At 46.1% G+C, this 26,748-nt stretch overlaps 1 protein-coding gene across 1 annotated transcript in view; it reads right to left on the bottom strand.

The window, feature by feature from the left end:
• Positions 1-26,748, bottom strand: part of LOC119437231 (adenosine deaminase) — a 476,423-nt gene that overhangs the window by 372,264 nt on the left and 77,411 nt on the right. The gene's annotated exons all lie outside the window — the stretch shown is intronic.

Genomic DNA, 26,748 nt, shown 5'->3' with positions numbered 1-26,748 from the left:
GATATTCTACCGTGGATCATATGCATGTCATTAATCAGGTAATCGAGAAATCTGCGGAATACAATCAACCTCTCTATATGGCTTTCATAGGTTATGAAAAGGCATTTCATTCAGTAGAGATACCAGCAGTCACAGAGGCACTGCGTAATCAATGAGTACAGGAGGCATACGTGAATATCTTGGCACATATCTACAAAAATTATACAGCTACCTTGTTTCTCCACAAGAAAAGTAGAAATTTACTTATCAAGAAAGGGGTCAGGCAAGGAGACACAATCTCTCCAATGCTATTCACTGCATGCTTTGATGAAGTATTCAAGCACTTAGACTGGGTAGGCTTAGCAGTGAGGATCAACAGCGAATATCTCAGTAACCTTCGGTTTGTAGATTACATTGTCCTATTCAGCAGCAATGCAGACGAATTACAAAAAATGATTGAGGACCTTAACTGAGAAAGTGTAAGAGTGGGGTTGAAGATTAATGTGCAGAAGACAAAGATAATGTTCAATATTCTGGCAAGGAAACAAGAATTCAGGACCGCCAGTCAGCTTCTAGAGTTTGTAAAGGAGTACGTTTATCTAGGTCAATTACTCACAGCGGACCCTGCTCATGAGAAGGAAGTTTACAGAAGAATAAAATATGGAGTTGCAGTGCCTACGGAAGCATTGCCAAATACTGACTGGGAGCTTACAACTGTCGTTGAAAAGTGCACAATCATTGCATTCTACCGGTGCCAACATATGGGCCAGAAACTTGGAGATTAAAAAAGGAGCTCGAAAACAAGTTAAGGACCACACAAAGAACGATGGAACGAATAATGTTAAGCCCAACGCTAAGAGACAGGAAGAGAGCGGTGTGGATCAGCGAGCAAACGGGGGTAGCCGATATTCTAACTGACATTAAGAGAAAAAAATAGAGCTAGGCAGGCCATGAAATGCGTAGGATTCATGTAACTTTATTAGTAAAGCGCAGCTTCGTAGCTTTATTACCTTCCCGCAAAAATGGGCAAAAATAAAACCAGAATTCTAAATATTGCTTATTTTCGGCCGCATTATTAGGAAAACTAATAAAGTTACATGAATGAAATCTTGCGTCCTAAATGTAAATTCTTTGAACTCTACGTTCTCCAAAATGAAGCTTCCTTGAGCATGTAGTTGCCGGGCTGTTTACAACAGAAGATTGCAATATTTGGCAATTTTCAAAAGCAAGTTATCCAAAAAGTAAACATTAAAAATTAATTTGCTACGTCTAGGAACTAGATAAATATGTCCTAAAGATACAGAGCAAGCCGCAATGCAGTAAGTGCGGTAGTTTCTTCTAAATATGGTCACAACTGAGACACAGTTCGCAAAAACCATGTATCTCATGCTTGTTCTTGAACATTTATTTCTAAATCACATTAATCAATTTCCTTATATTATATATAGTTGGAATCTACAAGAATTAAGCTTTTTACGGTATATGCCACAACTTCATATGTTAAGTAGAAGAGCCGCCACGGTTGCTCCAAAAGTACTGAAAACGGGGGGCTCGTGCCGCCGGAGTGGGACCGCCACCTTAAAGGCCAACTACAATGAAATTTCAATTATGCTAAATTGCCTCTAAATGCTTAGCATATCTATCAATGTAATCTTGGCAAAGTCGTGGGCCTGGTAATTGTCTAATTTTCTCATTATCAGCCTTTATATAGCGCCTAAGCAGACGACGCATGCACCTGGCGGCAAAGCGGTAGCGATGCAGAAATGGCGAGCGTTGGAGAACCGTACACCACTGCTGATCTCTGGTGCGCCTAGGCAGCCGTCGGCTGTGCAGTACGCAACGCTGAGTAGAGGAAGGCAGAACAACGTCTTTCCTGTCCCAGCTTTCAGAGTGCAAGCGTGCACCGCGACGCAATAGATAAGTGCGACACGGATCAGCCATCGCGCACAAAGCATGTAAACTGCAGTTGACGAAGCTGCACAAGCTACATTTCAATATCAGTCACTTACTCATGCAAGATCTGCTTGGAAAACGCTTTCTCGGGATGATTATAAGCACTATAAGCCGCGGTGGCGCAGGAAAACAAAAGGTATAAATTGTATTCAGGGGTGATATTCTCGAGCGATCATTTCCGGAAGTGCATCATCTTCGAGACATTTCGTGCGTCTCTACATCAGACGCAGCGCCAGAAACGCTGTCAGCAGGAACCGCATATGCTGCATTTGTCACGAATGAGAACGCGACGCGGCGGGCATGGTGTAGATGCGTCAACAAGCCATGTCGGAATGCGATGCCGCGAGAGCGAAATGGGCGAAACTTTATCATGGCCGGAGCTCGGCCTCTATGGTCGTGAGTTTACGCGCATTTAGCACCAAGCCCACGGCCGCGCTAGAGGTACAATTAAAGGAACATCGCGGGCACCTAACGGCGCTGGCACAGCGCACGAAGCTGCCAGCATCATCATCATCATCAGCCTATATTTATGTCCACTGCAGGACGAAGGTCGCTCCCTCTGATCTCCACTTACCCCTGTCTTGCGCTAGCTGATTCCGCCTTGCGCCTGCGAATTTCCTAACTCCATCACTCCACATAGTTTTCGGCCGTCCTCGACTGCGCTTCCGTTCTCTTGGTATCCATTCTGTAACTCTAATGGTCCACCGGTTATCCATCCTACGCAATACATGGCCTGCCCAGCTCCACTTTTTCCGCTTAATGTCAACAAGAATATCGGCTGTTCCTGTCTGTTCTCTGATCCGCACCGCTATCTTCCCGTCTCTTAACGTTAGGCCTAGCATTTTTCGTTGCATCACTCTTTGTGCGGTCCTTAACTTGTTCTTGAGCTTCTTTGTTAACCTCCAAGTTTCTGCCCCATATGTTAGCACCGGTAGAATGCAATAAATGTACACCCTCAATCATTTGTTGTAATTTGATCCTATTGTTGCTGAATAGGACAATGTCGTCTGCAAACCGAAGGTTGCTGAGATATTCAGCGTTGATTCTCACTCCTATGCCTTCCTAGTCTAAGAGCTTGAATACTTCTTCTAATCATGCAGTGAATAGCATTGGAGAGATTGTGTCTCCATGCCTGAGCCCTTTCCTGATAAGTTACTTTCTACTTTTCTTGTGGAGAACCAAGGTTGCTGTGCAATCCGTGTATAGATATTTGCCAATATATTCACGTATGCATCCTGTACTCCTTGGTTACGTAATGCCTCCATGACTGCTGGTATCTCTACTGAATCAAATGCTTTTTCATAATCTATGAAAGCCGTTTAGAGAGGTTGATTGTACTCCGCTTATTTCTCTATTACCTGGCTGATGACATGGATATGATCCATCGTAGAATACCCCTTCCTGAAGCCAGCCTGTTCTCTTGGTTGGCTGAAGTCAAGTGTTGCCCTGATTCTATTTCAAATTACCTTGGTGAATATTTTATACAATACCGAAAGCAAGCTATTGGGTCTATAATTCTTCAATTCTTTAACGTCTCCCTTCTTATGCATGAGTATAATGTTGGCGTTCTTCCAGCTTTCTGGTACACTTGAAGTCGTGAGGCATTGCGTATAAAGGGCCGCAAGCTTTTCAGGTGTGACATCTCCTCCATCCTTGATTAAATCGACTGTTATTCCATCTTCTCCAGCAGCTTTTTCCTTGGTCATGTATTTCGAGGCCTTTCTAACTTCATCGCTAGTTACAGAAGGGGCCTCTGTATCTTGTTCATAACTACTTCGAATGAAAGTAGCTTGGCTGCTCTGGGAACTATACAGGTCAGTATAGAATTCTTCCGCTGCTTTTAGTATTTCATCGAAATTCCTGATGATATTACCCTGCTTATCTTTCAGTGCATACATTTTGCCTTGTCCTACGCCTAGTTTTCTTCTGACTAATTTCATGCTGCGTCCATATTTTACTGCTTCCTCAATCTTTTCCACGTTTTAATTTCGGATATCCCTTACTTTCTTCTTGATGATCAGTTTCGACAGTTCAGCTAATTCTATCTCACCTCTCGAGTTGGCACTTTCATGTTTTGCCGTTTTTTATTAGGTCCTTTGTTCATCAATTGAGAGAGCATACCTATTGGTTGCCTTGGTGCCTTACCTCCCACTTCAATTGCTGCTTCTGAGATCAACCTAGTTACAGTTTCATTCATTATCTCTATGTTGTCTTTATCTTCCTGTTCTAAAGCTGCATATTTGTTTGCGAGCACTAGCTTGAATTGGACTGCTTTTACCCTTACTTCGTCTAGGTTGGCGTGTTTCTTCATGACTAACTTTATTATTTCTCTCTTCAAATTGAGAGAAATCCTAGACCTCACTAACCTATGGTCGCTGCACTTTACCCTACCTAACACTTCTACATCCTGTACTATGCTGGGATCGGCAGAGAGTATGAAATCTGTTTCATTCCGTGTTTTTCCATTTGGGCTTTTCCAGATCCACTTCCTGTTGCTGCGATTCCTGAAGAAGGTATTCATTATTCGGAGCCTATTCTTTTTTCGCGAATTCTACCAACATCTCTCCTCTAGTGTTCCTAGAATAGATGCCGTAGTTGCCAATTGCTTGCTCGCAAGCCTGCTTTTCCCCCACTTTTTCATTGAATTCGCCCATGAATACAGTACACTGAGTTTGCACCTTTGTCATTGCTAATTCAACATCTTCATAAAACTGTTCTATTCATCATCGTGACTGGAGGTTGGTGCGTAGGCTTGTACAACCTTCATTCTATACCTCCTATTCAGCTTTATTACGACGACTGCTACCCTCTCATGAATGCTGTAGAATTCATCAATGTTGTCCGCTATGTCATATGGACTAGAAATCCTACTCCGAATTCTCTCCTATCTGGAAGGCCTCTTTAGAGGAGGACGTGGCCATTAGTCAGCACTGTATAAGCCTCACCAGTTCTTCTCACCTCACTAAGGCCAATAATATCCCAGGAAATACCTGATAATTCTTCAGATAGCCGTGCTAAGCTAGCCGCACTCGATAGAGTGCGCGTGTTCAACGTTGCCAGGTTCAGTTTCCATTGGCGGCCTGTCCGGACCCAGACATCCTTAGCACCCTCCGCCACGCAGCAGGTCTAACCACCACCTTGGTCAGGTGCTCCGCAGCCGCTGGGGACTGAGGGCCATGGGTAAATTGTTGGAGTGTTGGAGCCCACGGCCGTGCTAGATTCAAAGAACATTGCGGGCACCTAACGGCGTTGACACAGCGCACGAAGCAGCCAGCAAAGTAAACTAACTCTAGATCTAGCATACGTGCGGGACCTGTGCGCTGATACACGGGAATGGCACTCAAGAAAGCGAACCAGACGACCCGGGCAATGGTTCCCTCAGTCTCCAAATTAGGTCACTTCCGGCGACTGGTAAAGGCGGCGTTTTTTTTTTTTAGTTTCGGCATGAAAAGCATCCATTTTTGCAAGCGTTCTGTGAAGTACCCAATCGCATTTCAAGCGTAAAATTTTCCACGGAGGCTATTGTACGTCTAAATTATCTGAAACGGGTCTTTTTACGCAGTCCAGAATTTCGTTGCAGTTGGCCCTTAAAGGGCAGCTGAATCACTTTTCGAAAAAAGTCAGCTTTCAACAAATTCTTATTTTTTCATCCACTGAATAGGACAATCATAGTTACACAGGAGAGAAGTCACCGCTAGTTGCTCTATTTAGCAAAAACAAGCCGCCGCATCTGCGGGAGACGCCGCGGGTCGTTTAACGGGCTCTGATGGCGAAGACGATCGTGACGTCATCCAGGTATCCGCGAAGAGCGTGATTCGAATAGAGCGCGCACGTGACCCCTGTATGGACGTCATCCTCGCGCCCGGTCTTCCGCCGCTACTCTCGAAGTGCGAAGGGGGCGAAGCTTCAACGAAAATTTAAACCGCGATTGCGGCGCTGCTACGTGCATATTCGAGAAAATAACTGAAGGAGTTGAATTATACTTTGTCAGCCTTCAAAACCCCCGTAAATCTTTGAATTATAAAACCTATTCAGCTTCCCTTTAATTAAAACGGCAGACTTTCGTATTCCTACGTACTTGATTCTGCGGATGGCGGTTATCTATACCTGCCTGTGTTCATTTTCATACAAATTACCCGGGAAACTGTAGAACTTGAGAGGCGGCTGCAGGCTCCCCGCGTGTTTTTGTCCCTGTTGTGGCAGTTTACCGCGCAACAGTACCGAGCTCCTTGGCTACCCGACCGCCGAAACCTCGCGAAACAACGGCGTCGCGAGACGCGAGGGGCAATTTTCCAAAGATCGCGAACATCTTGAGCGCCTTACTAGCCACCGTAGCCTCACGGTGCCGGCGACCTGATACATGGTGACGCGGACCTCCGCCAGGGGAAGAAGTGGCTATGGCGTCTATTGGCAAATTTGAGGTTGGGGCCCGTACTGAGTCTTCTCGTACGCACCGTGTCGGCAGGCTATGTGATGAGTACATCTCTTTTCAAAGTTGGTTAAACAGGCCATTCAGCTTGAGAAATGAGCTTCTGCTAGGCTTTGTCGGGGTTGAGTAGATATCATGCGATCAATGGTTAAGTAACTACGGAAAGCGTATATATAAACGTGGACAGACGCTTTATTACTAAAGAGTAGCACTTTCCATTGCAGCATTTTTTGCTTCTATGAGATCATGCTCAGGTACTTATTTTGTTGACAAATAACTAAACCTGACATACTTTAGAGGAAATTCTCGGTTTGGCTTATTGCAAGATCTGATGATAGGACAGACCTGGCGCGACAATTTAACCGGCTATCACAACAGACCTCAGTTGTGTGCCTAAAGCACAGCATGGGCCAATTAACAATACAGGGTGTCCCAGCTATCACGCAGCACGATTTTAAAAAAAAGAGGAAAGGCATTACGCGAAGCAAACCTAGCGCGTATTGTTTCCAGTAGAGTGGAATAGCCGCCAGTAATTTTCCGTTACTGAGATTTAATTAGGTAATTGTAATTAATTATCTAACTCGAGAATTACTATCCTAATTGTCCAAGTGTGAATGAGAAGATTGTAGAGCAACATGAAAAACTCCCGATATAGCTTTCTGTTGTTGATCAATACCTGCTACATAAATGTGTTTTTCCGAGCGTGAAAGAATCCCGCGAATACACGCAGAATTTCCGCGCGACTGGCCGCTCGTGGCATTTTGCGTGTATTCGCAGGCTTCTTTCACGCTCCGAAAAACGCATTTATGTAGCCCGTATTGAGCAACAGAAAGCTGTATCGGGATTTTTTTCATGTTGCTCTACAATCTGCTCATTGACACTTTGATAATTAGGACAGTACTTCTCGAGTTAGATAATTAATTACAATTACCTAATTAAATCTCAGTAACCAAAAAATTACTGGCGGCTACTCCACTGTACTGGAAACAATACACGCTAGGTTTGCTTCGCGTAACGCCGTTCCTCTTTTTTTTAAATCGTGCTGCGTGATAGCTGGGACACCCTGTATATGGTCCACTCCCTATCGAGAAACTCGTAAAGCAGGTGGAATTTTAATGTACACATCTTCACTGAAGGCTCTGTAAGTAGTTGTGAACAGAGTGAGATCAATTTTGACAATTCTGGTTTCTTGAATTCCTACCTACTGAAACTACATGCAGTAAAATCTCGTTATAACGAAATTGAAGGGAAAGGCGCAATTAGGTATATCCATTATTTCGTTATAATGATCGTTTGCCCTCAGAGCCGCCAAGAAAAGCGGGGTGTGCTTTTAGCAACTATTGGGAAAGCCGCTGCGAAAGCCCGCTGCGCACCGCCGAATGACCGCGAATGATTATTTTCTGCACTTTGAAAGTGAGATGAGTTTTTCTAATACAAATGTCAGCGTATAGTCGATCTTCGCCGTCGTTGTGCGTGCTCAAAGATGGCGAGGTAACAATTAGTGTTGGGTTAGCGCGCCGGCAGAGCACAGCAAGCCGCCGATTTTGGACAACGCTCGTCGCCGTACGCAAGCGGACGCTTATAACCGACAATAAAGCATCCCTTTGCGCTATTCAGTGACGGTAGTTACACTAATAGGGGGCTAGCAATGCTTCGCCAGTATGATCAAGACACGCTTATAGGCTAGCTGAGCTGAAAACCTGAGCAATAGTCGTAATTGTAGATCCGTTTTGTTTACCATTCCTTATCATTTGTCGAACCGAGTCCTATAGGCGCGCAATAACGCCGGCGGGGCTTTGTCAGCGCTACTGAAGGTGAGCGAAAAGAATGGAGAATGAAATGGCTCGTTATCAAATGTGATCCCTTGTCTGCGAATGTACAGCAGATTGTCAGCTACGTGTTCCTTCAGCCAAGGCGCAGCCGGTCGCGTGTACAAGAGCGAGAGTGGGAACCGCCCACGTTGGCAGAGGGCGGTGCAAGGCGGCAGAGTTTAAAGGGCCCCTAAACCACCCAGAGGTCGAAATTTAGTTGTGGTATTGCAGATGCGCACGAGTCTACAACGAACACGTAGCTGCGAGAATTTTTCGAAATGGTGCCGTATTAGCAGAGTTACACGCATTTGATGATCGAAACACTGCCCTCGCTCGTTTCGCTCTTTCCTTCGCTACTCTCCTCGTCGGTTGGACTCTCCTCCTCGCCGAGTGCTCCTCCAAATGTCACGTGACATTCCTCGTCTCCAACGCGCTTCTCAAAACACTTTCCACTTCCGGTTAAGGCACGTCCGCGCTAGCGGACTGCGACGAACCGACCTCCAGTGGCGTAGAACGTCTGCCCCGCGAGAGGTGTCCAAACTATACGGCAGTTCGGCCGGATCACCGCCCGCTGCACGATCGACGGGCCAATCGACGACATGCGAAGCTGCGCGCCTCCCCCGCCGGCGACGAAAACATCAGCTGCAGCTTCTGTTCCAAGCAAAGTTATTTCCGCTAGATAAAGCGATGCATAAATTATACATTTTATGAAAAACAATATCCGCTGTCAAAAGTTTAACATGAACGAGAGCTCTGATAATTATCGAGCTCAGCTCCAGCTCACGGCTACCGACAGCCCACGAAACACAAAACGTCTTGAAAACTTCTCGGAACAGCTTCAAACGGCTAAAGACGTCTTGGTCTACGCGAAGACGTCAAACAGATGTTCTTGGAATCATTGTGTAGCAGGAAGTACGGTTAATCAAATATACTATTGTGTTTCAGCTGTGGTAACAGCCCACCTCTGGCGTCACCGGAGTATACTTTGGTGAACGTCTTGAGAGCGTCTAACTCAAGAACGTATTTAGATGTTTTTGTCAGAAAATGTGCGACATGCTTGGGCGTGCGCCGTGAAAGTGAAAAAGATTTTAAATGCGCGCGCCCGATGCGCAGCGTTACATTCCGTGCGACTTTAACAAGCCATATGCAATTCATTAAAGTCGCATCACCTTTCGCTGCTTTCCCCCTTTGGGTACACAAGCAGAAAAATCCTGCGGGGTTATTTTCTTTGATTCATTTCCGATCTTATCACTCGATCGCCGCGTCGACGTGTTTGCCGCGCGGCCAGCAAAACTCACCCGTGCCACGGCGCGATGCACTATACGGGTGAGTCTGTCACACGGTCCAAGATATATCTTACACCGTGGTGCGTCACGACATTCAAAGTTTAGAAAAAAAGAAAACGGCCGGGCGCACACGTGCGCGCCCGTTCAGCATCCTTATCAGAGCCGTGCCTTCCTTTCCCTTGCGTGAACAAGCGCTGAAGAAGCCGGAATTGCGATACCAGCTATCGTCACCGACAGATCTGGCAGCGCGCAGTCGTGCGCTATCTGCACTTGGACCGCACTAGGGGGCGCGCTAAAGTTACCGCGAGTAAAGTCCCTACATAACACGGTGGAAGAATATTTAGGTGTTGACACTGCGCGCGAGCGAGCGTCCAGGGGCGCGATCTTGTACGCGTTCCAAAATGGAACGGAGGCGTTCCGTTCCATCGAGCCGCACACGATTGGTCAATTTCAACCGCGACGTTCAAATTGACCAATCGTGTGCGGCTCGATGGAACGGAACGCCTCCGTTCCATTTTGGAACGCGTACAAGATCGCGCCCCAGATTATGTTCGGCCGCGCGCGGGCGCACCGAGTAGCTCTGCTGCGAGCAGATAGAGGGCGCCGCGGCCAGCGGTCCCAGCTTAGCGGCGCCGGCGACTTGACATTCCTCTGCCTCCGCTAAATTTTCGCTCGTAGTGGAGTGAGTAAATCTCAAAGCGCGAAAAAAAAATTGTTATTTCACATTAAAGTGATAAGTGTACTAGGCTTCGCTAACATGAAGGTTCCTTGTGCAGGCCGTGGCTTCGTGTACCAGGCTTCGCTAACATGAAGGTTCCTTGTGCAGGCCGTGGATGACGTGAACACGGATCAATCGGGCAGCACTCAAAGCCCACTGAAGTTACCCTCGCGCGCGCAATTAGTTTCGTCCGGTCTAGCCGTTCATCCAAGCATAAAAAAATGAAAGTGTGAGCCCACGTGCTACCCCTCGATCAGAAGAAAATAGTGACTGCACCAGAAAATGTATTTCATGCTTATCGCTGCTTCCATTCACACTCAGAAAACCGTTCAATCATCGTTGCGCGAATTCAATGTGGCCGCGATATAAATTAAAAAAAGAAACGGCGCAAGCTTCCGATATGCAATGCACTAGAGCAAACTGGCTGTTCATGGCTAGAACTTAAGATGAGAATGCACATCAGCTATGTAAAAACTCTTTCAAATGGGAATTTATTAGGCGGGACGAAGGCAGGCGTCTATTTTGAATTAGAGCATCACTACCACAGTTTACTGATGAAAACCTGAGCAAATGCCTTTTTTATTCCAATTCCACTTAACATAGACCGTGTATATTATTCATTGGGCTTTCGTCCATTGAGGACTGAGTGACTCTTGCAGGGTCTAAAAAAGAGGTAACTTTCTTTTTTCTTAAATTGCATATGAGAATGTGCCAATGTAAGCGTGTTTGACAATGCATGCTACAGCCTGTCCACAGATACACTTACACCCACCACAAAATAATCCCATAGACCTTTTCTTTTTTGCGTAGACACAATACGAAAAAACTTGTGCATGAAGCAGCTCGATAATTTTAATAGGTGATAACCATCCCAGAAGCTTGCGGTCTCATACAATCCCACAATGGAAATATGTATAAAAACATGCAAGCGTGTAATATACACCGCACGCGCATTGTAAAAAAAATTCAGTAGCCAGGATGGAACAAATTGGAAAATCAGGCACACATATGCACAGAAAACAGCAGTATTTTACAGGGTGCACAAATATTTCAAAATATGCAAATGTCACGTAGCTGGACAGAACCATAGTAATGTTGTTGCCGTCCCTTGGAGATACTCGGTTATTTTTTACATTTCGCCTAATTAGATAATTAGTCGTCTTTATTAATCAACTTCTCAATTATTATAATTAGATTAAAAGTGTCAATGAGCAAATTGTAGAGCAACATCAAAGACTCCCGATACAGCTTTGTATTGCTCAATACGCGCTACGTAGAAGTGTTTTTCCGAGCATGAAAGAAGCTCACGAATACACGCAAAGTGCCTCGAGCGACCAGTCGCGCGGCAATATTGCTGTATTCGCGGGTTTCGTTCACGCTCGGAAAACACTTTTATGTATCACGTATTGAGCAACAGAAAGTTATATTGGGAGTTTTCCACGCTTCTGTACAATTCTCTTGTTCATACTTTTTATCCAATTATAGCATTAAAAGAGTTGATAAATCAATTATGAAAATAATTATGTAATTAAGCGGAATAAAAATTTATCTCACTATCTCCAAGCGACGGCAGGCAACATTACCTTGGTTCTGTCCAGCTACGTGACATTTACATATTTTCCAATCTTGGTGCATGATAGTAAACCACCCAGTATATATCTTTTACATGCAGCAAAATTTGCACGAACTACTGCGGCACAAAAGAGGTTCTCTCTTCCGCAGCGGCTTTCGAGGTTTATTTGACTGTGTGAGGTTCTTTGGACAGTTTGGAAATAAGGTGGGAATCCTTCTATCGAGCGCTCCGCGTAATATTGCCACTTGTCTAGCGCGGCGATGACGACTGCATAAGACACATCGGCACTTATGAAAAACAGCAAGAAGAAGAAGAAGCAGTGACTAGCGCGCGCGCTATTTTAAAACCGTCCGTTCTTGTTACTGCCTCTGCCCCTACACAATTCTCTCCGCAATGCCGCTTCTGCGCAGAGCCCGGGTCCCTCAGGCACATAGTAGGGGGCTGCAGAGAGGCACCACTCAATCCTCCGAACCCTTACCACACCAACGAGCTTTGGGAGAGAGCCTTGGCCAGCTCCGACCTCGAAGATCAGCAACGGCTGATTGCGAGGGCCCAGGACGCGGCCCGAGCTCAAGGCATTCTGCAATGAGGACGCCTCTCCAAAGCTGCATTTACACATTAAAGATGTTTATTTGGGAGAGAGCCTTGGCCAGCTCCGACCTCGAAGATCAGCAACGGCTGATTGCGAGGGCCCAGGACGCGGCCCGAGCTCAAGGCATTCTGCAATGAGGACGCCTCTCCAAAGCTGCATTTACACATTAAAGATGTTTATTCTCTCTCTCTGCCGACAAGTGCATTTCGTTTGTTCCTCGAGCTTTCGACGTCGTGACAATATGCCATCGATATCGTATCCTCTGAAAAATGGCTGGTGCAGACATGGTCGGTAGGCGTTAGAGTTCGGTCTGCCCTCAGATTTGCACGGCGCCACTGCTCTAGACGACCGCTGTCGGACGGCGCTTTGAATAAAGGCACACGTTCCGCACAAGTCAGGTATCCAGAATTGCAGTTCGGAACGAAGAACTTTCTAGCCATTTCAAACGCCCCTCAGAAGGCCGCTGCCACCTTCGTCGAGGGTCCGTGACGACAATACCCAAGCACACGCTCATGAAATGAACGCGAACAAAAATCGTGCCTTCAAAACAGCGCAACCGCACATGCAAGCAGGAAGACGAAGCAGCGGCAGCACGCGCCTTGCCGCCGAGGCTGGGACCGCATACCGCAGCGCCCTCTACGACGGCGCCGAACCAGCTACAACCAAGCCGCACATAATCTGGACGCGAGCGAGCGGCGCTCTCGCGCGAGTTGGGGGGAGAGTGTCAGCACCTCTCCTTATTCTTACACCGTGCTATATCCTCCAGCAGCGGGGCCCACTCCTGCAGGAGTTCCGCCGCCTGGGCCTCCCCTCTGGCAAGGAGGAAGATCTCCTCTTCCCCGGCCGACACCACCTTTCTGCACTTCGAGGCGTCGTGGAGTTCCTTGACTCGTCAGGGCTCTCCGCACGCCTCTAAGGACATTTCTACAAGCGGGAAGGCCCACCCCACCCCGGGCCTGACCGGCCTGGCACAACACCCCTGCAGACTCTGCAGCACACCCCTTCCATCTCGGCCTGATACGTGCCGCCTATGCCTGCCGGTTTTGCTTCGCCCAGCCATGGCGACTCCACTCTATCCCTTCTTTCGCTCCCACTTACCCCTCCCCGTTGGCGCTGAGCCGTGCTCCCTCAAGGGCTGCAGAAGATAGCGCCAACCTTTCCCTCAAGAACCACTTATCATCATCATCATTACACCGTGCTATATAAGAAAAGTACCGCCATCTTTTGACAAACGCCGCTTCTCTCTCTCCTGTATCTCCGATTGGACGATGATAGCGCGCGCTTTTCACTTCTTTATATTTTCTTTTTTTCCGCCTCAGAGCCATGTTGAAAGTCCTCTGCTCAGCCGCAGTCGCCGCCGGCGGCGGCGGCGCGCGCCAGGCCTGAAAGCTTCAACGTGGACTTTCTAGGTGCGCCACCATCGACTTGGCTTTCGCAAGCAAAAAGTAAAGAAAAAAGCAAGCGCTTTAGGAGAGGAGGCGGCGGAGGAAAGAGTAGATGGCGGTACTTTTCTTATATAGGGACTTTAACCGCGAGTAAGTTCCCTATATAAGAAAAGTACCGCCATCTACTCTTTCCTCCGCTGCCTCCTCTCCTAAAGCGCTTGCTTTTTTCTTTACTTTTTGCTTACGAAAGCCAAGTCGACGGTGGCGCACCTAGAAAGTCCACGTTGAAGCTTTCAGGCCTGGCGCGCGCCGCCGCCGGCGACTGCGGCTGCGCAGAGGACTTTCAACATGGCTCTGAGGCGGAAAAAAAGAAAATATAAAGAAGTGAAAAGCGCGCGCTATCATCGTCCAATCGGAGATACAGGAGAGAGAGAAGCGGCGTTTATCAAAGGATGGCGGTACTTTTCTTATATAGGGACTTTAACCGCGAGTAAAGCCCCTAGTAAAGCTTCCAGGGGCTTTAACCGCGAGCGATTCAAAGGGCCGTGCTCATGCTCGCAAGCGTTCGCTCGCCGGTGCTCATGGTTCTCTTCCTAAGTTCTATCGGGTCTATATAGCGTGTGCACCGCTCGTGGCTCTTTTGGTCACGTTCAAGCCTTGACCAGCGCCTGCAGATACGGTGCAGTTCCTTACAGTACGTATTCGTTTACCTGCTACAACTTGCATGCCACTTTTGTTTTGGCGGGCCCGTGCATCTTTTGTGTGTCCAGGGCAAATGTATTTTCAATAGTGTTATGAAGATTTGGGGCAATTAAAAGTTAATCCGCATAATAACACTTAAAATAAACATCAGAGCTGCAACTTTACAGACTGCTGACCATCTTTTGAAGTGTGAAGCAGGTCATGAATTGTAATTTTCTTACATTCTTGTCACCCATATATCGTTGTCAAAGTTTGTATGTTGTTATAAATTTGTTTTTTATGTTGCTGTGCACATGTTGGAACGGAAATAAAGAGCTCAACGTTGGCTAAGCAGCCATATTTTTTCAAAAGTTGTGTGATCACCAATCAAACTTAAGGTAAACATATAGAAGCATGCTAGGCTTGGCTATTTTGTTGGCTGTCTCTTTTTAATTCCTATGCAGCTCTTTCTCTTTCACGGAACCACAAGGCCTGCTGGCTTCCATTGTTTTTGTCTAGTTAAGGTAAGTCGCATGGTTGCAAGCCAGAGCCTGAATGTATGCTTATTCGGTCGCTTTGTTTATGTGCGTGCACAATCTCTGCATTGTTTCCATACTTTTGGCATTTGACCATTTGTATGCTGCTACAAATTTGTTTAACCCACCGTGGTTGCTCAGTGGCTATGGTGTTGGTCTGCCGAGCACGAGGTCGCGGGATCGAATCCCGGCCACGGCGGCCGCATTTCGATGGGGGCGAAATGCAAAAAACCCGTGTACTTAGATTTAGGTGCACGTTAAAGAACCCCGGTGGTCCAAATTTCCGTAGTCCCCCACTACGGCGTGCCTCATAATCAGATCGTGGTTTTGGCACGTAAAATCCCATAATTTATTTATTTTAAATTTGTTTATCTTGCCGGAGGGCATATGTTCCGCAAACAGATGAACAGGAGCCAAACGGTGTTTGTTTCGCACAGTTTCATGCACACCTAACTAATCTTAAGGTAAACCTGTAGGAGCATGCAAGGCTTGACTGTTCTGTAAGTGGCTTCTTTTGATTTCTATGCACCTCTTTTGTGTATTGTTATTTCTTATTTGGCACCATGTGGCTGCTTGGCTGTCATTTCTGTTAGTCATGGTAAGCCAGAGCTTAACTAATTGTATTGCTGTTGAAAATGCTTGCTGTTTACTGACAACTATGGTATTGATATATAGTTTACATGCTTTTTGTTCCGGGGATCTTTTTCTCCTCAAGAGAGCACACTAATAATAGCTTGCACCCAATTATCTTGCGCATATCACTGATTAAAGCATAAGAGTGCATTATCTTTTTTTTTCTCTTAAGTGAGTGTACACCTTTATTTTATATAATATCTCAAACAATGGCTATTCTGCATTTTTTTAAACAGGTATATAATAAAGTTGCACACTCACTTCAGAGAAACAGCTAGTCCATTCTTGTGCTTTCAATATGCGCCTTGTGTAACCAAGCGATTTCGTTGAGAGGAAGCATCACTTCTATATCGAGTATTGATAGGATCTGCTCGTACACCAGTATGGTTATTTAGGACTGGCCGTATTTATTCTCCAAACTGTACCACGTGCGACGAGACATGAGACATTGAGCACTTTCTGTGGTCGTGCCCAAAGTACTGAGATGAAAGGGACATTCTTCTGAAGAATCTGCAAAAAGACCTTCTGCAGGCACGCCTGCGACACTTCGTGTTCCTAGAAGGATCAGTTATAGCACGCAAAGAAGCTTCATGTCTTCTTATTGCATTTTTAAAGTGGCCCTGAAACATTTCTTGAAATGGTAAGAAAATGTTGCCAATCTGTCGTACCAGCTGCTGTGAACATTTGAGCCAAATATTACTGCACTGGGCATGCACCAGGGAATTTACAATCTCGTGTCAAACACAAAAAAAATCGCTTGCTCTCGCTTCCGCAAGGTCGTCACATTGAAAGCAGCTGGTCTACCAACGCTATTGGCTGATTTCGCGATCACGAGAGCATTCTCAATAATACGTAATTCCTAATTTTGAGTTAATGCAATAGCAAAAGGGGAAAAATCATTTCATCTTTACACTGGGCATAGCTGCATCAACTGCGTGTGGCTTTTAAGATGGCAGTGGCATGCTGAATTGCATAGTATACCGGGGCTTTGCTCTCTTGGTTTCTCTGTGTAGCTTCCAGCACACTAGCAGGCAGGAAAATAGCCTTGCATTGGTGTGCTAACTTCCCTTATAGTTGGAGGATTGGAAAGCTTTTTGCGGCATGAGATTCGTGAGACAATGTCTGTTAATAGTAAGGCCATTCTATAATTAAGTGTTTCAGGGTCCCTTTAGGAAGAGAATAGTTTTATTGGCATGTGGTACTGCCAGTGATATTGTCAGTGATATTGTAAGAGACACTCGGAAGGAGCAGTTGCCGGCCTTGATTAACAGGCTAAGCCCACCTGTTGCTACAACCCACCAACACCACTACTTAAACAAAAGTAACGTACTCTTGCAAGAAATTTTTTGCAAACCATCTAACTGCTAATGACCTACTGCAAGTCGTGTGTGGATTAAACTATTAGCCAGTTTAGTTTCACTCTACAGTAGCTTTTTCATATATCTGCAACATAATTCTGAACGTCATCGTACAGCATAAGATTTTTAGAAAGTATTGCTTAAATTTTTAAGTAAATGCGACCGAGGTAAAACAACGGCACATATTTTGCTATTTGAAATACCGAATTGCACATCCTTATTGTAAATCAAGTGTGGCTTACTCAATTTTTAGATGCGAGAGCATCTTATGCTCGAGGCAGTGTCCGTTCTGCGGCGTCCGTACCCATACTGCACATGCGCAACTCTCCCTCATTCTCCTCTCCTATGCAGGTGTGCGCTCTCCTCCTCCCCTCTCCGCTACAGGTGCGGCGCACCAAATCATTGCATATAACTCTCTCTCCCTCTCTCTCTAAGGGTACGCCGGTAGGCGGCGCAAGTGTCGCGGCGCAGTATAAAGCGCGCGTTCGCTGTGCTTCCGTCATTCTCTCTCTGTGCAACGTTGTACGAAACGCCATGAACGTCAACGTCGGCGCTAGTTTAGGGTGCCTCGATGCCAGCGCCGCCGTTCAGGGTAGTGCCATCCTTTGACCGCCCCCGCGCCGCCGCTTTCTCGCTGCGACGCCATCTTGAGTCACAGCGAGCGGTTGCGAGTGCTTAGTGCCGGTGCTTAGTTCGAGACAAAGTGCGCGCGGATGCTTCGCTGACGCTTCTACTAGCTGGACAGTGTTCGGCCGCATGAATGACAAGCTTAATTGTCAAGTGCATCGAGTCGACATGACGGGCTGTTGTGTTCCCAAGTGCACCGGATCGACGCGTAAAGGGCTTCGTTGTTTACGCTTCCCCCGGGACCCAGAGCGAAGGAAGAGATGGGAAGCCCAAGTAAAGCGGTATCACTGGAAGGCAACGGATAGCTCCTAGATTTGCGAGGTAAGTGTCAAGAAAGTTTAGACTACCGCACCGTGTTTTTCATTTAAATAAAGTATTCTCTGATCCTCGCTCACGAACTAAGCACTGCACCGATGCTGTCTGAGTAACGTGTGGTTTGCGAACGCGCGTCGCATAGGCTGTTTTCGTTTTGTTTTGATCGGCGCAGTCTATGCGAATAGTACCCTTATTTTAAGAACTGACGAAAATGCTTCGCCGCGAAATAGCCTTACATTAGCTACAAATCATCATGTAAACCACCTATTTTACTTTTTCACGGGAAGCACACATCGTGTGTCTCTTGTTTCTTTTTTTTTCCCTCAGTTTATTTTTTCGCTACTGGTTATTTGGGACTAAAGGACGCAGTGCTTCTTCTGGGGAGAGCGGCTGTTGTGTACGTGGCAAGCGAAACATTGTGATTTTCTCTATTCTCAGCAGATATCTTGCGGATCTCAGGTTGTTACGTTATATAGCTGATTTTTTAGACGAATATATTTGTAGCGTGGTGCTCGTAAGCCGATGGTCATTCGTGCTCATTCCCGATCGTAGTGGGTACTGTGACGGTCTTTAAATGCCTGTGCACGGTATGCCCAGGTGTAGTAGAGTTAAGGGGCATCATGGGACCAAAATGTTTCGGCGCTTTCTGGCATGGTGTCTGTTGTAGCCTGTGCATTTCTTCGAAACGTGTGAAGCGAGGTAATACAGCATTACTTCTGCGAAAATTTATTTTTAAGCACTGTAATGGGTTCTCTGTATTTACAAGGCAACTTTTCATACCAATAATCACTTTTGTTGTTTTACTTGTACTTAGAAACACTTTGAAGAGCACCAGTACGAGGGAAATCGACAGGATGGGCGCGTCTGTTAATGTCAACAGCCCTACATCATCATGGACTATATTTTCGAAGTGAAAAACATTGCTAATCTGTATTTGACTATCTTAGTTTCATTTACGGTTTTTGTACGCGATATGTATGCAGTGTTTATTTTTTCAATGTAGTTATCGGTGTTCTAATGGTTATCTATAAAATGTTCTGTACTCGCCATCGATGTGTTTGGCTGATCTACGTATTCGATGGTAGCTGATGTATTCTGGCTAGATATCGATTAATATTACCCGCGGTTGCGTTTTCTTGTTTGCATTCTTGTTTTCGATTTATATTGTGTGTAATAAGGTTGATGTACTCACTTGAACCCCCCCCCCATGTAATGAATAAATTAAAAAAAACTCTCACTATCCCGAATTGTGTGTCGAGCCTACCTTGCGAATTTCGTTTTTTTATCTCGTCTTTCAACATAACCTTCAGGCGCCACACAGTGCATATAATTTTTCATGTACATATCTCTTTCATGATTGATTGTACTAGACATTATAAGTAAATGTATTTTGTGCATCGTTTGGTTTCTTGTGTGTACTACGCAAGATTGACACAGACAAGTTACGTTACATGTTTCTCTACAGCACTAACTACACCTCATTTTCCCATCGCAGTTATTTTTACACCAGCTTAATCCTGTCAGCACACAGTTTTGTGGGCAAAAAAAAGCAAAATTGCGCGCAGATATCGTCAAATAATTGCAACGAACGCGAAGAGCACGCGCAACGCAAGGGAAACTAACCGCCGTGCGCGAGTGGCTGGCTACGGTAAAGGAGGTGTGACGTGTAAACCAAAATACAACAGCGAAAAAGAAAAACTTCCACACACAGGGGGTCGCAAACCTTATATACCAACCATCGAAGCGCAAAAAAGTATATAGTGCGTATTTCAAACATACACACGGCATATTAAATGTAAATTGAATTAGGCAACTTGGGGCATGTTCCCGGCGCCATACATTTACGTCTTGGACCTTCGACGAGTTAACGGCTATTGGTTATAAAGATGTGCAGATGTGATACCGATAAAAAAATCCTCATCAAGGCAAAGCACTTGGAAGTGCGCCGCGAGTAACACTATTTATGAACGCAAGCGTAGCTGAGTCTCAGCTCGTCTGACTCAATATGGCGGCGCCAGCGGGGTTGTCTCCACCCTGGACGGTGGCGCTGGGCATCGAGGCACCCTACGCTAGTTGCAGAAGCAGCGCCACCGCCGCGGAGCAGAGGAAGGCTCGGGAAGTCGAACGTCGGCAAGCGGACCCCGAACTTCGGGATCGTCTTCAAGATAACGCGCGCACCGACGCTAGGAATCACTTACGATCTCTAAATAAAGACGCAACAACCCCGTACAAACGTCTCCTCTCTTCTCAATACATTCTCTCACGAAACGGAAACTCGATGCGCACCCCCCGTGTTGCTTTCGCATCCCACTATGGTTGCCCGTAGGGTGAGATGATGATTTTTTTTCTTCCTGTTGTATTACAGAGCAAACTTCTGTGGGCAGCCAGTGGTATCCAAGAGGGAAGGAACCTGCATTCCCGTGGTTACTGCAGCTACGTCTTATTTTATGTGGTCACCTTTTCTACTGTATTTTGAAATGTAAAATCATTCTGCGTGTCCTTTAATTTATTAATCAATAAAGCCGCTTTCTCACAATGTCAGGTTGTAATTTTTTTCTTAATGTTGTTATGCACATTTGCTTTGTATGTGTATTGCACATTTGATATATGTTAAAAAATTTAATGCAAGTTATTATGAATATAATGTAATGCTTCAATTTAATTTTCAGTTCTATATAGTAACGTGTACTATGAAGTTAGTATACGGATGCATGGTATGCTGAAGTGGCCATTATTTTGCTTACCACGTCACTGTAGGAAGACAATCTATAAATGCTGCTTTAAAGACAGCTATAAAAGCCTGCATAATGTTTCCGAAGCCATTATTGCAGAATTCTGGGAACGTCTAATACAATTCTTGAAGTTGTTCTTGTCGAGATGTTTATTAGCCAACTTTTAGCGTAACGTTTGTAGGGCTTACTGAAGTACCTGTAGACGTCCACGGCTAGAAAATGTCTTCACCAGGACAGCTATTACACTTGGAATTATCCGTTCAAGACATCTTTTAGACATCAAATAGCTGCTTGTGTGTTTCATGGGAGGAGACGACCGGCTCGGCTGTGCTCGCATCGCAGCGATCCTAATATCAGCGTATGTTTCTTCTTTCTGTACAATTATTGCCAAGAGCGACAACAACGATAAGAAAATATTGCAGCTCGTGAGAGTCGGTAATTCCTTCCTTCCTATTGACACGTGCACTTTTTATTTTTCACCGGTGACCGCTTTTCATCGGCTAACAAATGTTTAACATTATCGCTCGGCGCAGGACGCGCCTGCATGTATCGGAAGTTTCTCGAACATTGTCGAGGCTTCTATCCGTTGTCCGTTGTCGCCGACGCTTATGTAATCTGATTGTATGAGCGACGCGAACTGTATAGTACTTTCTGGAAGACACGAGGGCACCAGGGATTACTCTGGAACCTTCGATGACTCATGTAGAAAAGACGACGCGTTTCGCCGCTGATCGATTTCGACGATCGCCGACTGTGTTCGCCGCTATCGTTGTGCTTCGAGTGCAACTTGCTTTTGTGGGCACAGGTTCGCCCAATAAAAAGTCCGCTTCGTCATTCACAGTTTTGCGACTGTTTTCTTCACCGCAACTACTACGTGACAACATATACAAATTCAGTGACGGCAGATTCTTTTCCCTGTTTTGATAACTATCTTTAAAAATATCTAAACGAGCGCTAACGCCGTACCATGACGATTCCGAACATATCGCGTGCACTACATTTGTCAAGGGCGTGTCGCAAGATCTTGTTGCGAATGGTTGTAAATAACACGTTTACGATCGAATGCCAACATCCTGGCATCCAGCAAACCCTCAGTAAGCTAAATATTCCGCTCCGTCCTTGCCACTTGAATTTGCGTCGCGTATAAGCTATGGCGCTCAAAGGCTGGCGGAGGGCACGGACGCATCAGCCTTAGTGTCCTACAGCAAGTGCGCATCAGGCACATTGTGGCCGTACGAACTAATAGTTGAACGAACAAGCAAGCGAACGACTAAACGAACGAGCAAACAACTAAATTAACGATTAACTAAATTAACTAAACCAGCCAGTGAACGAGCGGTCGACCGCACATTCTTTTTTTTTTTTTTTGCGAGTGCTCCACCCCCGCATCGTTACCTTCACACACTTTAAAGCTCACGCGAACTAGCACGTACGTACTTACGTCTCAAAGACCTATGATGCTATCGTTCGGCGACGAGCGCACCCCGTAACTCGGTTTCGGGAGAGCACGCACGCCTTTCATCGGTGCCTTTGTATCGCAAATCCACTGGGTGGCCGCCAACGACAAACAAGAACAAAAGAGGCAAACAAAGCTATTCGCTCTAAAGAAAGCTAGTAAGTAACCACAAAAGGCAAAGCTGCTTTCCTAAGATAAGTTTTCATGCTCGAGCCTCAAATGACAAAAGGATTGAGCTGAATCGTAAAAGTTTCGTAATCTTGTTTTCACGGCGCAGCCTCGCGTGCCCGCGAATTCAAGCCTGTTGGCGTACAAAACGATTAAGCTTCTTGCTGTCGAGACGGGAGGAACGACGCGACCTTCGGCTGAGCCGGTAACAAACGAAGTGCCCGGCGCTGTTTATTGTCATGGTATATATATATGGTAAGCAGCGTTAGTGTTAGTGGTGTTAGTGGCGCCACCGTGGGTTAGAATACAACACAACACTACACTTGCCTTTGCTGAAACTAATTTGGGCACCCGAAGGCGCAGCGGGTCATGGTGATGGAAATTGTCGCACTTGCCGCAAAACAGTTCCAGGCGTTCGCAAACCAAAGCAACACGGAAGAGCAACGGCGCCAACATGTGCTCCTCGTTAGTCGGTAGACGCTTATCGGGCGAAAATGGCAATGGAGTGCGACCGTAAACAAACGCAGCCAGCGACCGGCAACGCGACGGCCCACGTGATGCCATTAGGCCAATAACGACGTGGCGACGGCAGTAGCGCACCCAGGATATCTGCCAGGGGGGGTTGACAGTTTGCCAGTACCATCTAAACAGCACTAATTTCGATTTCTTCACGGGAAATTGTCAAAAAAAATGCGCTTTTTGCGAGTGTGCAGACGATTTCGCGTCTTACATCTTAGTTGCAGCACTCAAATGCGTAAGGAAAGAAAAGGGGTTAAACAAAAGGGGGGGGTTAAGTCGGCCTCAGGGGGGGGGGGGGGGTTACAACCCCCGAATCTCCCCCCGTCGGTGCGCCACTGGGCAACGGCCTTGGACAGTGCGTGCAAGGAGGAGGCGGCATTCTTCAAAGCGTGACGCTAATTTTTACATTGAGGGGCTTTAGCAGAGTTAGAATGCTTCTGCAGATCGCGCGAGTTATGAACTGCTGATTAAGATGAATTACAGGGTGGCGCGCCGTCTAATTTCGGCCTATTCAGCGCAAAATGAGCAGTAAATTTACATTCCGAACTAAAATGTTCGTTATATCAATAAAAAAGCTTTTGCTTTTTGAAACTAGAGTTTGAATGCATGAGTTCCAATGGGATTATATATGATTACTTTACTTTAACCACTAGTTTATTATAAGTCGTTTCGTTATGACAAGGTCTGGCTAACAATCCATCATTTACTGAGAAGGTGGCAGCAGCAGGTTCAATTAAATTATGGCGTTTTACGTGCGAAAACCACGATCCGATTTTGAGGCACGCCGTAGTGGGGGACTCCGGAAATTTAGACCACCTGGGCTTCTTTAACGTGCACCTAAACCTAAGTACACGGGTGTTTTCGCATTTCGCCCCCATGGCAGCAGCAAGTGACACATAAACATGAACTTCACTGGCTATGGTGCTGTGTATTGCAGGCCTGTTAATTATCAAGCCAGCATCTGTCCCACGCATTCGCCTCGCTTTCTGTTTATGTGCAACTGTTATCAGACATTATGAAGAGCCACAATGCAATGGCCACTGTCACTAAAGCAACAATGCGCACCACAACCATGATAAATAACTTACGTTTCATCAATTTGGGCACAGTTTTCGGCCGGCAATGGCGTCTTGCCAAGCCAACAGCTCATGCCGCCAAGACGACGAGATTATGAGACATGCTAGACTTTGTGAACACTGCTGAGGGTGCTGTTTTCTACCAACTGCCCCCACTGTTTCTTAACCGATAAACAGGAGGAGTACCTGCCCCCGGACCACATCCGCAATGATTGGAGTGTGTCCGGACGAACGGGTCATCGCATCGTCACCTTTCTGCCAAGTGCTGGAAGCGGGTGAAGCAGCTGTGCGACGTGGTCAGACAAGAGGACCATGACGAGGCACATCAGCCGGGACGACATGGAGAGCGTGGTCATCTGATACCATGAGGTTCAAGAGCAAAAGTAATCGCAATGTATGGCCTAGCTGAAGATGTGCATGGCAGCAATTTCAGTCATCAATCACATGTCATTTTAGCGCCTTTACGCGGCGATAATCAGCGAGACCGGCAGAAATATTCTGAAGTGCACTAAGCAATCTCCTGTGCAAGGGTCGTCTAAAGGCTGTTTCACATGGCGCGATCGGGGCGAAAAAAATCGTTCTGCCGCGCACGTGTCGCACAGCGATTTTCGCTGACAGCTTTTACATGCGTCTGCGACAGCGTGATTTCTGTCGCAGCGACGCCGAAGGTCGCCCCCTGCTCACGAAGCATTCAAGCCTGCATTGCTAAATAAAAACAACGTAAAAACTAGTCAAATATTAAAATTTTCCTATTAGTATTTGAAATTCCTATTAGTATTTGAAAGTATTTGAAAGCAGCTGACACAATTTCTAGCGATGAAAAGGTTCACGACGGTGACGATGAAGTGGGTACGCGCAGTATGTTGAAGGCGGCGTCTGCTCCCGACCTGGATAGCGTGCAGCGTCTCCTCTTAAATGAATTGTGTGAGCTAGAGACAACAAAAATTGTTCATGAAGCTCCTGAGGCACACGCGCAGGTGGGTACGCCCTGTTAAAACATCATTGAAACTAGCGCGCCACATTGCTCCACTGAGCTTCCAACATGCGGTAAAGCAGGAAAGCACCTATATTACGACGGCGCTTGCTGTTACATCACACGTTGCCCCGAACACATCGTGCTGACCACTGCAACTCAGCGACGGCGCGACCATTATGTTGGAATCCCGTCATGGAGAGCCCGCGACGTCGCGGTGGTCGCTGAACGACGGAAATCGCTGTGTCGCTGAGAGAAAATCGGGCCATGTGAAACAGCCTTAATGCGATGTTTCCTCCAGGACGACGCACGACCATATATTATAGTGTTCTTACGCGTTATAGCTAAAAATGCGGGAGGCTGTACGTATGTAGTATGTTTATACTTATGCGTATGTAGTACGCAGTATTACGTAGTTCCCCATGTGAAAATATGAAACTGGTAATCGACTGGAACCAATTGGTCCCAGCTGGTTCCAGACGGGGACCAGTTGGTTCTTAACTGGTTCCCGGTGGGAAGGAAGTGGGACAAATGGGAGCCTACTGGGACCAGTTGGGGCTTGACTGGTACCAAGTGGTCCCAGATGGGAGCCTACTGGGACCAGTTGGGGCTTGACTGGAACCAAATGGTCCCAGATGGGAGCCTACTAGGACCAGTTGGGGCTTGACTGGAACCAAGTGGTCCCATTTTGAACCCTACTGGGACCACTTGGGGCTCGACTGGAACCCAGTGGTCCCTGCTGGTGGCTGACTGGGACCGCCATAAGCTTCAACTGGGACGTACCAACTGGCGGCCCTGTCGGAGGCCACAATAATACAGGGTGTTTCACATAACTTGAGCGGAACTTTGAAAATGCCACGTAGCTGGACCAAACCAAGGTAATGTTGTGTAAAGCTGTATCGGGAGTTTCTCATGCTGCTCTAAATTTTCTTATTCACATATATCATTTTATCTCTCTTTTAATTATGATTGATAAGTTGATTACTAGTTCAGGCTAATCATCTAATTCGGCAGCACGCAAAAAAAAATAATCTGAGTATCTCCAAGTGACAGGAAACATTACCTTGGTTCTGTCCAGTTCTGTGCCATTTGCATATTTTCAAGGTCTGGCTCAAGTTAAGTGAAACACTCGGTATATGGGACCAATGAGCGGCCAATTAGGAGCAGCCACCCTGCATGCATGCCACTTCGATAACACATGGAAACTGGACTCGAGAAGCCTGTAGTAGCGTTTTAATATATTTGCTTCAATACTTAGTTGATTAAACCATACCAACATGCCCAGCAGACAGTACTGTTATATGCAGTGAAAATAACGACTTTCTGCTGATGCAGTGTAATATGTATCTACAACTAGATCGTACGTGTGTCATAACTTTTGCGAAGGCAGCCTGCCAAAGTAGCGCATGGAATATGCCATCTCCCAACAGATTTATGATGAGGCTAACTTCTAAAAGTGACAAAGGCCTAATTCCGATATCTGGGGTTCTTTATAATGTACACCCCAAGTTCAGTACAAGAGCGTTTACGCCTTCTACACCCACAAAGATGAGGGTACCATGGCCAGTAATCGAACTTACGACCACACACATTCAGCCACAGAGCTCCCATGGCAGGTTTGTTAACTTGTTTGACATTGCAGCCAATTCCATCAGGCTGGTTAAAATTCTGTGACCATTTCTGGAGTACTTATATTTCTTTAACGTGTTTTACTAGGCATTTTACTGTACTTCATTACAGAACAAGCCATTAGTACCAGCCAAGGTTAGTACATAGAAAGCTGTGGCTTGGGAGAAAAGTTTTTTGCTTCTCACTGTGTGACTACAGCCTTAATTTCTGGACAGATAGCCTTCTTTATAATGACAATATTTTGACCACAATAATTTGAAACTCAGGCGATCACATAGTACCAAGTGTCATCACAGAAGGCAAGTGTTTTCACTTCCTC

Source organism: Dermacentor silvarum, chromosome 1 (assembly GCF_013339745.2).
Source record: "Dermacentor silvarum isolate Dsil-2018 chromosome 1, BIME_Dsil_1.4, whole genome shotgun sequence".
Lineage (NCBI taxonomy): Eukaryota > Metazoa > Arthropoda > Arachnida > Ixodida > Ixodidae > Dermacentor > Dermacentor silvarum.
The sequence above is the reverse complement of the archived record's forward strand: the minus strand, read 5'-3'. Positions and strand labels throughout refer to the sequence as shown.